General features: G+C 34.6%; 1 protein-coding gene across 8 annotated transcripts in view; it reads right to left on the bottom strand.

Annotated features, from left to right (window-relative positions):
- Positions 1 to 17,427, bottom strand: part of LOC108971058 — a 58,461-nt gene that overhangs the window by 24,773 nt on the left and 16,261 nt on the right. The window lies entirely within an intron of this gene.

The following is a 17,427-nucleotide window of genomic DNA, read 5'->3' as shown; positions in this document are numbered from 1 at the left end:
CTTTCTGTCCGTTTATTAAATTACCTTTAAGAAACATCAAAATGACCGGCGAAAGTGCGTTTTTAACAGAGATTTTAATGAAATTGTCAGCTTAATAGAACTTCCTATTTCGCTGTTTATGTTCGTATATATGATATGCATATATATTTTTGATTCTTTTTACATTACTAATAACACGGTTCAAATTGCCCACATACAAATTGCAAATTGCCTTAGAGCGTACACTTCATGCTGATAAGTTTGTTTTTAATATTTTTTTTTCGTTTTCTTTGTTTCAAGTTGCGGTTAATCATTATAAAATATATATATGTGTTGATATGTATGTATATGCTGGCGTACATTAACTGGGCGTCTAGTGGAGTGAATTTAGCACAAGGTTATTGAAACTATAATGGGCATTGATATGAGCTGGAATACTAAGTCATTTATTCCCGAAGGCGTAGCGTATGTTGTACTATTTATTTTTTTTATTTTTATATGCAAATGTAGTTGAATATTTTACAACAATAATTCAAAAGAAAAAGTTCAAAGATCTTGTAATGAAAACCTATAATTATCACTAAAATCAGATTACTAGAAAAATCGAGCCTGGAATTGCTCTATGTAGTATGTTAACCTTGCCATATCGAATACAGTAAATATATTTTATAAAAACTTCGTAGCAAATTGCTAAAATGAAAATTCTCAGCATATTTAGAACAAAACAAACTTTAAATAAAGCTTAACAAGGTGCCACACGGATAGAAAATTACACTTAGTGTTAAAAAAAAACACACTTTATTAATTGCTCACATAAATTATAATTTTTTCATTATTATTAGCGTTGCCATTTTATTAGAAACAAGTAAGGAAGGAAAAAGTTCGGGTGCCTGGATGCAGCTTCCTTCTGATATTTCTTCCGTAAAATTTAGTGTTTCTGACGTTTTTTCTTAGCCGGTTAACGCACTTTTAGTGATTTTCAACATAACCTTTGTATGGGAGGTGGGCGTGGCTATTATCCGACTTCTTCCATTTTTTAACTCTATATGGAAATGCCTAAAAGTAGTTTCCGAGATTTGTACAAAAAAGTTAGTAGGGGGCGGGGCCACGTCCACTTTTCCAAAAAAATTACGTCCAAATACGCCCCTCCCTAATGCAATCCTTTGTGCCAAATTTCATTTTAATATCTTTATTTATGGCTTAGTTATGGCACTTTATAGGTTTTCGGTTTCCGCCATTTTGTGGGCGTGGCAGTGGGCCGATTTTGACCATCTTCGGACTTAACCTTTTTATGGAGCCAAGAAATACGAGTACCAAGTTTCATCATGATATCTCAATTTTTACTCAAGTTACAGCTTGCACGGACGGACGGACAGACAGACATCCGGATTTCAACTCTACTCGTCACCCTGATCCCTTTGGTATATATAACCSTATATCTGACTCTTTTAGYTTTAGGACTTACAAACAACCGTTGTGTGAACAAAACTATAATACTCTCTTTAGCAACTTGTTGCGAGAGATTAATTGTCGAATAGAAAGAGATAGATGGTAACATACATGCATCGAATCATAAAATCATAACGGTATGATATTTTAAGCACAAATTTTAAATTAGAGTTGCCAGCTAACTTAAAACACAATCTAAATTTACGAGTGTCAAAATTAAATTTAAAAAAATTATTTTTGAACAAACATACTTATTTTCAAAGTAATTTTCCCAAAAAAAAAATACAAAACTTGTCAACATTAGATATAATGCAGAAGCCTAGATATTTATATAATTTTTTTGTTAGGGTTGCCACATATACACTTATATTTTGAAAGTAATTTTTCCCCAAAAACTCTTGTCAAAATTAGCTATACTCACTCCCACCCATTCGCCTATAACTACTTCCTCTTAAACAACCATCAATGCTAACAGCCGTTGCTTCCTACAAAACAACAGCAGCAAACACCAAGCACTAACTGCATCACAACATAAAACTATCTATCAACCATCAACAGAGCAACCGCATCCGCTGACAGCAACAGCCAACACAACCCACTCATTACCATGAAGTTGGTGTTTGCCACTTAGCAAAGGTTATTGCCACAAAATGCAGCATAACAAGCGCAGCGAAAACGTGCAAAGTTTCACCTTTTGTTGCATAGATTTTCCATTTTACCTGTGTGTGCCCACAAATGGCGAGCGAAAACCGCAAACGAAATTGACTTTATATACCAAAAAGCCAACAGCTCTCACCACTTACCACTCAGTATGTTGCTTCTAGGGCGGTACACAAAGCGCGCTCACTTCTAAGTACGCTATGTTTACAGTCGGTGCAATAAGTTGGCGAGTTCCTATTTGAGTTTGAATAAAAGCAAAAGGAGAAGCAAATATTCGAGAGTCAGAGCGGAAGTGATGCTTTCCTGTATAATATTGAGTGCCGAGAGTGGGTAGAGTGAAGGTAGCGGGGCGTTAAACACCAACAAGCAATTTGACTTCAATTGAGATGAAGGTAATTGTCGAAGTGCGATAACCTCGTTTCGCCGGCGCCTTTCAGTTGGATATAATTTTCATAGAGAATTACAATGTGTTGTGTTAATCTATATATTATATGTTTCTTACAATTTCATATATATACTTATATGTATATGGATGACATTGAATTCTTTCAGAGGAAACCCAAAATTACTGTGAATATTTGAAAGCAAGCCTCATGCTTAATTATAAATGTTCTGCGGTATTTAAGTTAAATAATCAAAAGCACTATATTTTTCGGCATTAAATAATAAACAACCGCAATTTAATTGTAAACAAGTGGGAATGAACAGTGAGTGTGGAATAACCTTGAAAATTTACATTTTATATTTATTCAAGATTTTATTAAATACAGGAAAAAGTGGTTAAGATAACGGTACTACATTTTTCAGTGGAATACAAAATTCCAAAAATAATTAATTTTATAAAGTCTTAGGAAAATATTTTTAAAAAAAATTAAATTATTCGAAGTAATAAAAATAATTTTCAATTAATCGAAAGTTGCTCGAAGTCGCTGTCGTAAATCATTTCTGGAGCAACTGGCTGACTATATGAGTATATTTGTGCTTCATGCTAAATTGTGCCCCCGGAAGCGTAGATTTAGGATGGCATTTGCCATATGTAGGAACCAAAACTATAGGGCATGGATGTGCTTAAGCAGCAAGATACCATCCCTGAACACGGTATGATTAAATATCAACCCCGCAAAAACAACCGTCGTCCCTTTTACAAAGATCCCTTCCCAGCTTCAGGCCCCAAATACGCGGTTGCAGGGAGTTGGAGGTATCTAAAGAAGTCAAATTCCTTGGCCTCATATTAGACTTAACCTAACGGTGGAGTGGGAAGGTGGATTTAACACTGTCCAAATCCACCAAGGCACTTATGAAATGTAGACGCCTAGCCGGCAGATCCTCGGGCTGCAAGCCAGGTATCATAAGATGGCTGTATACCATGCTCGTAAGACCCATTGACGCACTTGACTACCCGCAGTACTTGAATTCATACTGTAGCTCACACCGCTGCCTTTAGTGATCAAACAGGTAGCGAAACATGGCACTAATGGGTTTCGGCAAAGAGATGATACTGTCGTCTCAACAAATGAAGGTCCCATGGGAACAAAACTGGTCCCTCTTCCAAAGGAACGGCGCTACGAGGAGGGTTTACTGTACAAAGAAGTTCAAAGTTAACTTCGACAAAAAGACGAAATGGAACACTCGACCTACTTCTGAGCCGCAACACCATCTAACGGTACACTGACGGCTCGAAAACACCGGGAGACTTTAGAGCAGGTATTGCGGGAGCGCATACCAAACTATCCTTACCAATGAGACATTTTACAAGCATCTTTGGAGCAGAACTTTTGGCTATAAGTCAACGTGCAGAAACCAAACTCCACACTAACTATAGCGATAGTCAAACGACACAAACAACGATTTCAGCGTATGAGTTTTAATCGATATTAGTGCAGTGTGCAACCGGGTACACCTTTTAGAACGCTCTGCCCGTCAGTCCACACTGATGGTGCTAGAACCATGCGTTGCAGTGGGGTCCCACACTATAAAGGAGCTGCTCCGCATGGAAGAGAGAGTGGGGAGCGAACAGCATTGTCAACAGGCAGAAGGAATGCGCCATGCCAAGCTACCTCTGCGAGGGTACAACGTTTTAAGAATTGATCAATCTCCCACGGGGCAAATTCCGCCTCCTTGCCGTGCTCCAAACAGTGCACTGCAGGTTCAAGAAGCTCTTGTCTAACATGGTCATAGTCTCTTGAAATCTGTCGGTTTAGCGACGTGAAACAGAAGATTCCAGAACACCTGATTCTGAATTGCTGTAACCTACTACCTGTTACTTTTGTAACCATATGTGATATAGGGTAGGGTGCCATAGACTACACTTCGCAGTGCAAAGCCAAAATTTTTCTATCTATCGATATAACGGCATTAAGTAACTGAATCTTAAAAGTCCTTATTAATAAGGAAACCCGTTACCGCCAGTTTAACCATCTATTCTCTTCTTTAAATATTTACAACCTTTAGAGGCCAAAACAAGTCTTCTTCGTATAATTACAGTTCTTGAGCTGCGAATAAGTCTCGGAGGCCAAAACAAGCACAATATAAATTTTTAGACAGCGCTTCAATGAAACTGAAATTTATTGAGTAATTTCGGGATTTACTTAATATAAATGTAATCAAATCTGAATCTCTATTATCATACCCTTCCTCTCCCCCACGAAACGTACACATTCTTGTGTTCACGCATACTTAATATGTATTAATTGACATGGTTCCAAAGTTCATGTGATTCTTTTTCTAATTGTTTTTCGTGAACATAAAAATTATTTTCTATTGCTTTTATTTTAAAAAAGTACAAACAAGTCAAATTATGTAAGAATGTGAATGTAATTTATAGACACAATGGTTTTTTGTAAATAAGATATTTAATTTAAAATATGCGAAGTAGAAAATTGATTTTGATTTGATTAAATTTACAAGTAAATTAACGAGCTGAGAATGCATGAAACCACCGCGACAGCAATAACAACAAGAATAAGAGCACATCATAATTAAATGCGATAAAAAGTGAAGCAGTGACGCTGCTACAGACAAATGTACATACATAGAAATATATGAACAGATATATATGTAGTTTGTCTTTTTGCAGAAATGGTGATGAGATCTCCTAGTCATGGAAATAGAAATGCAATCATGTGTAAGTTATGGAATTGCGTCATTCGTAGAAAGTAAACAAAGCTAAGAAGTGCCATGAATAAAATAACAAGCCAATTGCAATAAAAGCAAATATATTATTAAATAACAAGAAAAACTAGGAAAAAAATAATTTAATGTGCGCCACAACTGGAAGAATTGAATGGAAAGTGTACTGCTGGCAGGCCACAATACTGACCTACTACTCTCTATGGTATGCATACATGGCTGTGTGTGTGCTTTCCAATTCATTTTCTGACAGTCATAAAGTGCGATCAGTGAATGCTGACGCCTGTCGAAGCGTTTAGCATTTTGGCGACTGTAAATCAAGCGTCAATGTCAATTGTTTAAATATGAATGTCTTTCATGTGGCACTTTATGGCTTCGTGTGGTTCGTCAATTGTGATTACTTTATGGCATTGTGAATAGTTAAGTGGAAAGCAGCAGTGGATTTTGCAAGTGTATGACAATAATTTGTATAATTATAATAATTCTTTTTTGTCTGTTAGTTTTGTGACTTTTAGATATATGTATGATATACATATGTACATACATATGTGATGTCTGGTATTTTGAATGAAATCGTATCATAATCTTTTCCACTCCCCGTATAACGGCACTAAATACACCATAGACATAAAATTCTACCCCCGAAATGGTATGTGAGAGCTTTGTAGGAGCCGGGATCAAAATTAGATCTCTTTTAGTGACATCTCATATCTCATCAAGTGTCAGCATGACCGATTTCAACCCTATTAGGTACAAGATATTCCTTTGACTTTAATTTTACACAATCGGAAAATGGACGAAATCGGACTACAACGATGCCTACTTCCCACATAGCACAGCTTTGAATTAATATTGTGAGATAAGACTCAGTTGGCAGTATTTCTGCTCTTGAAGCAAGCCACCTTATGAAAAAAAAAAACTTTTCAAATCGGATAAATCTGTTTACGCCCCTAGTTATCGAATACCCGAGTACCTCTAGTTGACTTTTTACCGAAAATATCGGTCAGTGTATGAGATATATAATATAATATAGGTCAGTGTATGAGATATATAAATCAGTGCGACGACTTCATTTTATATGATTGGTAATGGTAACAAGGTACTTTGATGACATTGGGATCATTTTACCGATAGTAATTTTTCATCAATCTGCTTACTTTTTTTTTTATGCCTACATTATTAATCAAATGGCTTCAAAATTTTATTGGACTCAAATTAAAAAAAAATTGTGGCAACCATAGTGAAAAGGAGTTCCAATTGCAACCCCCTTTAATTCTGCAGTTTATAAAAATGAATTCGAACAATAATCAAATAAATATCACACCACCCAGCTATTTGCTAGATTACGAAATATAAGTACATTAAATTTTGAAATTAATAAAATATTTTCACAAAATAAAAAAACAAAGATAAAAATGCTTCGCAATTCATTTGTATACTGGAAATCAGCTGTGTAATTATTTCCGTTCAAAACACAAACACTTGAGTTTTGTGAATTTGCGAATATTGAAATAAGAAACGATAAAATGAAGCTCTCACACACATACAAATATATTTATGTACATATATCACAAACGAAGTGAAAATCCAAAAATAACCAGGAACATTTAGGTACAGCAAAGGCAGTAATAAAGCTGTCATTGGGAATGGCACAAATTTATTGAGGAAATGTGCTGTGCGCAGGCATTACGTATACGCCATGGCTGGCTGGCTTATAACTACATGCCCGCATTAAAGTATTGTTGTGCATTGTGTTTTTGTACTAATTATACAGACATCGTAAACTTTTAAAATCTGGCAGATACTCGAACATATGTGAAGGTGTTGGACCGATTTTTTATTGCAGACTCGGCAATCTTCGCTGTTTTTTGGGTTTATCTGTGTGTGTGTGTGTTTTAATTTCTGACACATTTTCATGGCAAATTTCGTCACTGAATGCGTGGCACATCTGTTGCGTTGTTATTTTGCAATCAACGCATATCAGAGCAACAAGGCAAAGGCATAAAGGCGCTTATGGCGGCGCAGAGCGATCATAAAAATTGAAGTACATAAAAAAATGCGCCGAAAACAATTGTGTTGCAATTTCATTTTATTTATAGTTTTCAGTTCAACTCAAGTGTTAGTAAAAGTTTTTCTTTTTAAATCCCAGAAAATGTAGAGGGGCATGTAAAACATGTGTCGGATTTAGCATGTTATGATATTTCAATACAGTTGTGCTCTATACATATATCTATGTATGTAAAAGAAAGATGTTACTAAAATTCTGATTTATGTAGTGTTACCATATGTGAGCATATCAAATTTCAGTATAATTTAGATGTCGATTTACATATTATAGAGGAAAATAAGAAATCTCATAAAAAATGTTAAAAATTTATTTCAAAATAATTTTTAATGTTTGTATTAAGGTGGTCCTTAAAATGTATTAAAATTTTGCTCAGCCAAACTCGCTTAATTTATATCAATTTGAGTTTTTACCCAATAATATTTATTATAATTAAGTTGAGTAGAAAAATTTTTAGAATAGAGTTGCCAACTGTGAAAAAACTATTATAATTTAATAACTGATAGGACTATTAAAACATTTTTAGATATGCTCAAGAGCAACATTTGGATATTTTGAGATTAAAATACTGCAACGAAACTCCGTGATAACTGTACACAGACTTTCACAAATTTCGTCTGATTCACAGTTTATACTGCATACCTGCATACAAAGTAATGTCAGGACAAATTTTAATGCACATACATACATATATTTTCTTTTCAATATAATACTTAAATGGTAGAAATCTACAAAATCTGTAAAGTTGCCACATATCAAAAAAAAAAATTAAATACCGAATTGCGAAATAAAGATATAGAAAATTAAAAATGGTTTCATTTGATTATAATTTGGGTTAAAAAAATTTTAAAGGTTGCCAGCTGCTAGAAAATTTTATTATTTAAAAAATAAAATAATAGAATCTGAATATCAAAACTTAAGGCGTGCGAAATTTTTTAGAATCGAAGATACAAAATTTTATAAGAGTTGCCACTTAAAACAAAAAATTAATTAAAAACATAAAGTATAAAGGATATATTACAATATTGATACGAAATTAAATAAGTTTAAGAAAAATTCAAAACCCTAATGCAATTAGTGATGGGTTGCAACCTGCTAAGAAATTAATACAATATGAATATCAAACTTAAAAGGCTTAAAACATTTTTGGTAATAAAAATACAAATATTTTACTAGGGTTGCCACTAAAAAAATATTTAAGAACATAAAATATGTTGTTGTATTACACAATTGATATAAAATTAAATAAGTTTAAGAGAATCCCAATGTACTTTTGAGAAGGGTTGCCACTTTTTTTTAACAAAATTAAAACCAATTATTAAAATAAGTTTCGAAAAACAATATTGGTTACTCATATGAATAAAAGTATCATAGAAATTAGAACAAAATTACCTTCTCAACCAACTCACATATTTACGATATACAAGTATTTTTTGTTTTAAAACAATATATAACCATTTTATTGCTTAAATAGTATTTTTACAAATAATCTCTACCTTAACCTTTTACAAAGACGTCCCACTGTGCGTTCAATAAATCAATGATTTTCTATCTCAAATATTCTTGTTGTATAAACAGTTTCTACTCACGGTATTTTCTATTGGGTGAGTCATCTATTGCTCGCCGGCAAGAGGCAATTAAAACAGGCAATCTAAAGAGACTCTGAAGCAAGAAAAATGCACAAGCAATAATAGCAGTGCATCCTCCTCAGTGTACATAAATACTAGCACATAAATGTATGTATGTATATATGTAGATCTATCTGTCTGATAGCGGTGCGATCACTTTGCTGCAGCAACTCATTAGTTGATGAAAATCAAATTAAAAGGCGCTGAAGTTTTATTCACAGCAAATTGAAAGAAAAACAAAGGGGAGAGATTGCAACAAAAAAGTAAAAAAAAAACACCGACATGCCCGGGGCAACGAGTGACTAATCGGCAGCAACAGACCAACCGCAACAGACAGAAAACCAGACTGACAGGCGTTCAGACAGACGGTCGCACGCAAACCACGATGATGAGTTGAAGAGCCAAGGCACTTACATATAAGCCCACATAACGGTGATATTGCACAAGGCAGTCTGTCACGGCACGTCTTCAAGCGTTCAGATGAAAGCCATTTTCGAGTGGAGTATTTTTTGATACCCGCACAACTACAAATACAGACACACTTACTAACAAGCGGTTGACCTGCAATTTCAGCGCACAAGTTTGGAGTAAAAATAGAAAAGGGCCGCGAAACAAATAGAAGAAAAAACATAAATAAATAAAGAAAAGGATGAAAAAAAGAAAAAGTTAAAATTAGCTCAAAATTATTATTAAAATTAAAAACTTTAATTAATTAAATTTTATTTAAAATTATAAAAATTAATTAATTATTTTAATTAAAATTTAAAAAAAATTATGAATTAGGTTTTATATCTGTCTCTTATACACATCTAGATGTGTATAAGAGACAGAAATAAAATAAAGTAAAATAAAATAAAATAAGATCAGATGAAACTAAATGAATTTAAAATAAATTAAAATTAAATTAAATTAAATTAAAATTAAAAATCTGTCTCTTATACACATCTAGATGTGTATAAGAGACAGAAATAATTTGATTCAATGGTTGCATATTCTCTAACAAAAAAAAAAAACAAAAAAAAAAAAAAATACTTCATTACGATGAGGATCATAATACTCAATTACTATTAGAAGTATTATTTTGAATTACTATTTATAAAAAATTAATTACACATTAACTAAACAAATTTAAACTAAATTAATTTATACCATCAATTAGAAGTGTTCACTACTCAACAGTTCCAATTACCATAAAAACTAAATCTAACAACGCCCGCTTCAACTTTTAATCTAATTCCATTTAATGCACTTCACTCACACATATACACTCACACAAATGAATGACGAGAATAGATTTTAGCTGAGTGCTAATTGAACTCCTCTATTGTTGTGGCTGGCAATTAAATTCAAATAAAATAGAATAAAATATGGAGCAAATGCGGCAGTCAATCAGTTAGTCAGTCACGCACGCCCACAATGTGTCGTTGCATGCCACAGGGCAATCGATTCAGTATGCAACAGCGGCAGAACGGAAGAGTGACCCTTATACTAGCAATGCCTGCATTAATAACGGTAACAAATATTTTTTTGGACATATACATATGTATGTACATACATAAGTGGAAAGCGGCGCCAGGGTGGCTTTTGTTGTTTATTTACGCAGCAATTGGCGTGATCGTCGTGGTCACTGGGTTACAAGTTATTAACCAAAATTTTGAGTAGGAGATGATGGACTTCAATATTGATGGAATAATTAGAAAATGCAATAAGTGTTCCTTATAAGCTATCTGCGACTTAGTTCTATTTTTGATGGTAAAATCATTTGCTATGTTTAAGCAAAAAAGAAGTTTTTTCCGAGGTTTCAGTAAAAGTGTTGCCAGTTTATCTGCACAGCTGTTATAGAGTATTCAATTTGCTACTATATTTGCTTAATGGTAGATGTATATAAAGGCACACCTTTCTATGATTCCGAAGTTCTCTAAAAGTAAATTTTCAAATTGTTCATAGCGAGATTCATCTCGCTGCCTGGTAGGCGTTCTGACTGACACCGTCCGATAGTCTCATATGCGATACATTTACATACATATGGTATACTGTCGGATACAAATAGCTAAATTTGAGGAAGTCCAGGTGGTATCATCTAGACACTTCCTCCTCAAATGTACGGTTTTTGCTAGACTTAGGTTGAGATATCCTCACAGTCACACTTTCGATGAAATAGCTGACATAAATAGATTAAATAAGTAAATAGGGATTGCATCGCAACCTTGGGTCCATTGTGCCCCCCCTAAGTCACAACGACTTCTTTGTGACCTGGCACCTAACCGAAATCGCTTTGAGTGCCGCTTAGTATAGCTAAGCAATAATTGCGTTGGAGGTTAAACCTTACATAAAATTTTAAATTTAAACCTTAGTTATTTTCAATAGATTGGTGTTATATCTGCTCTAATATAAATATATTTCTAAAGAAATGAGGATTTCGGTATAACTCGTCTCTTATAAAATTTTATTATTTAAAAGTCGCGAAATGGACTAAACATTTAATTTAATCACTTAATTTATATTTAAGATACGCGTCTCTCCTATGTAAGTAACCCCTTTTTTACTTTCAATATTACGTCACTTCCAATTATCCCCCAAGTACTTTCATTTATAGCAAAACATGACTTATATACTCGCACATGTATGTATGGTACATATATATATAAAAAAACCCTTATAAAACCTGTGTATATATTCACCTGTTCTATCGGGACAGGCTTTTCATGTGTAAAAACTCTTTGACCGACATTTCAAATAATTACTAATTCCAACAAAGCAACACTCTTTCATTGTAAAAAAAAAAACAATATATACATATACATGTATACATACATATTTGTATACAATCCCAGCAGGAAAAACGATTTATTCGTCTTTCAATATTATCGAACGGCTAACATTATGTATTTTTTATATTATGATAGAATATATAATAAAAAGATTGCCATGAAATTTGTAACACCTAGAAGGAAATAAACAAAACAGTTACTCATTTGTCGGAACTACTGGTATCGCACCACTACTGGAATATTTGCACTAACAGCTGATGGATCAAACTCAAGTTCTTGCATGGGAAACCTTTTTATTTTTGACTAAAAATGGCGCAGTCCTCCACCGCTTAGAAAAATTCTTTTTCTTAACAAAATCACAGTAGATATTCTAAAATAGCTGAAATTTATAATAAGGCGGTTAAAACTCAACTAAAGCGGTAATAAAAATAGCAGCCGTTCGAATAAGGCTAATTCTGGATCTCAACAATTTAACTTGTCTTGCAGGGTATCCACAAAGGGGGCGGTTTACAATGCATATTTTCTTTTAGAAAGCCCCACTTAAATATGGTGGTAAGAATGCAACTAGCGACAAAAATATAACAGAACACACCTGCGCCCTGTGGGACTTCGGCGTGTTTATGATAAATAACAGTAAAAGGTTGGAGGTAAAGCTCAAGCAAATTTATAAATTTATATGCGGCACAAAGTGTTGCAACAATTAAATGTCACGCAACATGTAGTGGCCAAGTGGTTTATATAAATATTTCTAGGAATTCGTGTTGTTGCTGTTGTAAGGAATAGTGAATTAGTAACCTAGTAAAAGCTGCCGCATACAATTATGGTGGACAAAGCAGTAGAAGAAAAGAAGGCAAGTGCTGGTGGAGCGAACAAGTATTTGTTTGTATGTATGTATAGGTTCATAAAAGGAATGCTTCATTTACGGAATTTTATTTGTATACGTTTATACTTATACGTTTATACGAGTACGTATATGTTTGTCATGCCGGTTTCTCACAAACTTGAGAATGCAATTTTCCATTGTAGTCTGTAATGGCGCGTGCCACAAAGAAGGAGAAATGAAATTGCTGTCCAACTATGCCGCAAGAGGTATGTTAATATATATGTTTGTATAATATATTTTATTACATATACGTATGTACAATTGTGTGTGCATTTGATTGCAAGCCTGCAAGCGACGACGATGATAGTAATGCCTGAGTGATTGCGATGGCGTTGATGACCTCACAGTGTGCTGGGTGACAGGCGATGGGATGGTTGTGGGGCACTAGCTGCTAAACATATGTATATGTATAAATAACAACAACAACAAACAAGTAAGGTGGAGGTAAGTTCGGATATAACCGAACATTTCACACTCTTGCAATTAAAAACAAGAAAAAATGTTAACTTCGGTTCCACCGAAGCTAAATACCCTTCACAGGTGCATTTATGTTAGTAACTACGTGTTCAGTTTGTATGGAAGCTATATGTTATAGTAATCCGATCTGAACAATTTCTTCGGAGACTACATTGTTGCCTTAGAAAATAATCGTTACCAAATTTTGTGAATATATCTTGTTAAATATGAAAGTTTTCCATATAAGAACTTGATTCCGATCGTTCAGTTTGTATGGCAGGTATATGTTATAGTGGTCCGATATCGGCAGTTCCGACAAATGAGCAGCTTCTTGAAGAGAAAATTACGTTTGCAAAATTTCAAAACAATATTTAAAAACTGAGGGACTAGTTCGCTAGCTCACAAGCTGATGTATGAGTTAAAAAGTCAACCGAATCTTCGAAAATTTTTATATTAGATATATGGGGTATACGGTTCAAGCCATTTTAATACACAGAGTTACTAATGTCAGGAAAGGATTTTCTCTGAATTTCAATTGTATATATCATACATTGATCGATATTTTTGGTCAAAAGGCAACAATAAATACTGGGCTCCACATATCCGGTACCTTGGGACTTAAACAGTTTTTGGTTGGATTTGAACAATTTAGACGTGGCTGTGGTCCGATTTCGATTTTACACTGTATCCTAATAATGTCAGAGAAGTAACAAGCACTAAATTTGGTTGAAATCGGTCGTGTGAATCTCGATATATATTCCGAGATATATTTGACACCGACTCCCTTAAAACCCTCTCATAGATAAATTTAATGTCACTGGCGTATATTGTTATTGATTTAATGCGCTTTTAGTAGCTTTTAACAGTACCGTTAACAAATTTGGTTGTTCTAGCTTTAGTAGTTTAAGAAATAAATATGTACATTAAACTTATGTGCTGGACCATGCCCACTTTCTATAAATTTGTTGTCCACAGACAACTTTTTTCGTCATGCTGATCATTTAGATATATGTATAACCCTATATCTATCTCGGTTAGTTTTAGTTGATATATACAACCGTTCGTTGCAAAAAACTATAATACTCTCTAGCAACATGTTGCAAGAGTTGAAAAATAAAGTAAATACACTTACACGCCACACGACAAGTGGCCATGCAGCAGTGACCTGGTGAAAACCATTCGCTCCATGTGTGGCACATTCGGTTTGTGCAACTAGAAATTGGGGCACCACGCCACCAACCGGCAAATGCGGTCCGTTGAAAGTAAGTGTGCGAGTAAATAAACAGCGGTGTTGGGGTGCAAAAATGGTGGCGATTTCATTGTGCGACTTTTTTTCAATTTTTATGAGCAAGAACAACGTATGAGTAACAACAAAATTAATATGAAAGCTGTTGAATGAAAGTTGCAGACACGCACATACCTACAGACGCACTTAATTTACATGATTTGCTGAAAATTTTCCAAAAATTATGGACAAGCAGTATTTTCCTTTTTCTTCATATTGTTGCTGTTGTTGTTCACTTGCAAAAATGTGACAAATGTCATGCAGAATGCTTGAAATGCTGCGATTTTTGTTGCTGTTTTCGCTGTAACCACTTGGCCCATTGCCAAAGAAAGCCACACGCGAAGGCACAACAAATATACAAGAGTACACAAGCACACCGTTGCAAATACAAATACATCGCAACGAAATTAAACAAATCCACTCCATGGTCACTTGCTGTTTGTTTGTTTGTTTTGGCTGCAAGTTTCGGGTTAAAATTTCATAAAATGCTTGCCACAAAAGACCGCACACAATTGGGTTAAAAGTTCAAAATTCTTTGTGGCCTTGCTGGAGTGAGCCTCAAGTACGTTGGGGCGCCAAGTTTTGGTTGTTAACAAGTCTGTTTATGTATATTGTGGATGCTTTCATATAGTTTATGTATCATGAATTTCAATGAATTATTTTTGTAACAGTAAATATGCTATTTTCCCCATTTTTTATATCGAAGAAGATCTTCATCACTTATACCTCTCACCGATTTTGCTTGGTAATAAATAGATTTGAAGCAGTGTCGTTCTACTGGACGTAATATTAATATTATTTTAATATTATGTAAATAATATCAGTGACGTAGCCCAGAATTCAAATGAAGCGAAAAAATTTGTGATTGATTATTTTTGTATTTAAGAGTGCTCATATTCAAGCTTAAAAGAAGTATGATTTTTTTAAAGAATAAGATAAAGTTCTTCTTTAAAAAAATAAAAAAGTTTGTAAATGAAAATCTCAGCTATGATTATAGCAGTATTGAGGATTTCACATCAAAAATCATTTAATTCATTATAATAATATAAAATAAAGTTTAAACAATTAGTACTTCGCCGAAAGACCGTTCTTAGATAACACAGCTGCGCATCTCCTTGGCATGGAGTCCACCAAACGCTTGCATTTCTCGTGGGGAAAGGCCTTCCACGCCGTCTTCACAGCACTCCATAATTGCTTGGTATTTGACGGATTCTCTTTCCCTATAGCTTCTTTGAACTCCGCTCAAAGGCTCTCAATTGGATTAAGGTCCGGTGACTGAGCCGGCTAACCCATAACCTCAACTCCAATTAGAGCTAGCCAATTTTTGCCAACCTGCTGATATGTTTGGGGTCGTTATCTAGTTGATATACCCATTTCAACGTACAATTTGGCATCCATGTTTTCTTTAATCCAAAATAACGGACCTGTACCATAGTAAGAGAAGCACCCTCATACATTGATTTTGGCAACTCCATGTTTTACCATCCGTGAAACATATTTATGATGAAATGAAGCATTTATTGGTCTTCTTACATACTGTCGGGGTCCTCGGGAACCAAATAAATCAGTTTTGTTTCATCGGACAACAATGTGTTGCGCCATTTCTATTATTCACCAACCACTGCTATTATTTCGAACACAGTGTTTCAAAGAGCTCAAGCACTAACCATGTCAGCATAAAAATATTCATATTTTACAAAACTTAATATTTCCCTCTTCTTATTAGTCTGCATTCAAAGCCTTTGTTCCAAAAAGTCCGAACAAAAAAGTTCGATTAATGCCACCTATTTGAAAAAAAAATTCTATAAACTGAGAGTTTTCAAACCACAAGCAGTAAAAAAAATTAACACAGTTGATATACTTTCAAATTTCTATATTAATAAAATGTTCGATATTTTTTACAATATTAACGAATATATCAAAGCTTGCGGGGAGGGTTGGTGGAGGAGTACCCTATCCGTAACTTTCCATAAACGCCAGTTTTATACTTCCTGACCATTGCAACGTCTTCCAACCGAAGGTGACTGCCATAAAGGTAGCAACAGATCTGCTGCTCAGAAGTAAAGCAACCTTCATAGTAGTGCCTACATAGGACTAGGCCAGCGATATGAACATTGTGTCCCTGACTGTGCGTTCAAGGCTTATCTCCATATTGCTGTCATCGATTTAATGATTAGACGGGCTTAGGTGCCCAGCTGCAGCGGTATTGTAGAAAACAGAAAAACTGATGAACTTGCTAGGGCAGGTATTTCAGTCTTAATAATCACGGAATGGATACGGGTACGAGCTCCTTTGGCTTCTTGTACTTCACTACTGGACTGTTGGTCGGCTACCACCAGCTGTGCAGTCGCAATGTCATTAAGACCTAGGATAAATAGTGAGAGGCTCAGAAAACTCTTCACTCTCAGCCACTGAGTTCTACTTTTCTAACTGTACATTGTCACTTCGGGATTCACTCAGTAAGATTGATTATAATAAGAAGTAAAATCTTACGGAATGCCTTCTGCTTCAGCGGTTTGGAAGATAAGATAGAATCGTCTCAACACTGAATATCCCGCTTTTGCCGGATCAAGGTAAAAACACCTTGCATCTCCTACAATTAAACATCCTGGTGAAATAGCGGAAATAGAAATAAAATACCTAAGCAAATTTGTGAGAGGTTCAGTGAGTTTTTGTCGATAGCTGTTATCCACATACAGGAGTTTTCGCGCCATTAGTTCTTCCTTTTCATTTGGAGCCAATTGAAGATTCCAAGTGTAGCCAAGTCCTTCTCCACCTGGTCTTTCCAACGGAATGGAGGTCTCCTCTTGCTCTGCTTCTCCCAGCAGGTGCTGTGTCGAACACTCTCAGAGCCAGAGTGTTTCCCTTCGAACGATATTTCGTATTGCACTCATGTCGAGTTACTACAAACCGAATATAATCCGATTATATCAGTGCTAACATACACATAACTTTTTTTTATTCCAAAAATTTGTAAAGAAAAGTTTTAATTTTCATTTCACCAAATCTTCAAGTACACACGTCAAAATTCGCTGATATAATGAAGTGTTAAGAAAATCATAACATAAAAAATTGAATTTTAACTAGTTCGCCAAAACCACCCGCAGTACCATAAATAAATA

This window comes from Bactrocera latifrons, unplaced genomic scaffold (assembly GCF_001853355.1).
Source record: "Bactrocera latifrons isolate USDA-ARS-PBARC rearing strain unplaced genomic scaffold, ASM185335v1 scaffold_32, whole genome shotgun sequence".
NCBI lineage: Eukaryota > Metazoa > Arthropoda > Insecta > Diptera > Tephritidae > Bactrocera > Bactrocera latifrons.
The sequence above is the reverse complement of the archived record's forward strand: the minus strand, read 5'-3'. Positions and strand labels throughout refer to the sequence as shown.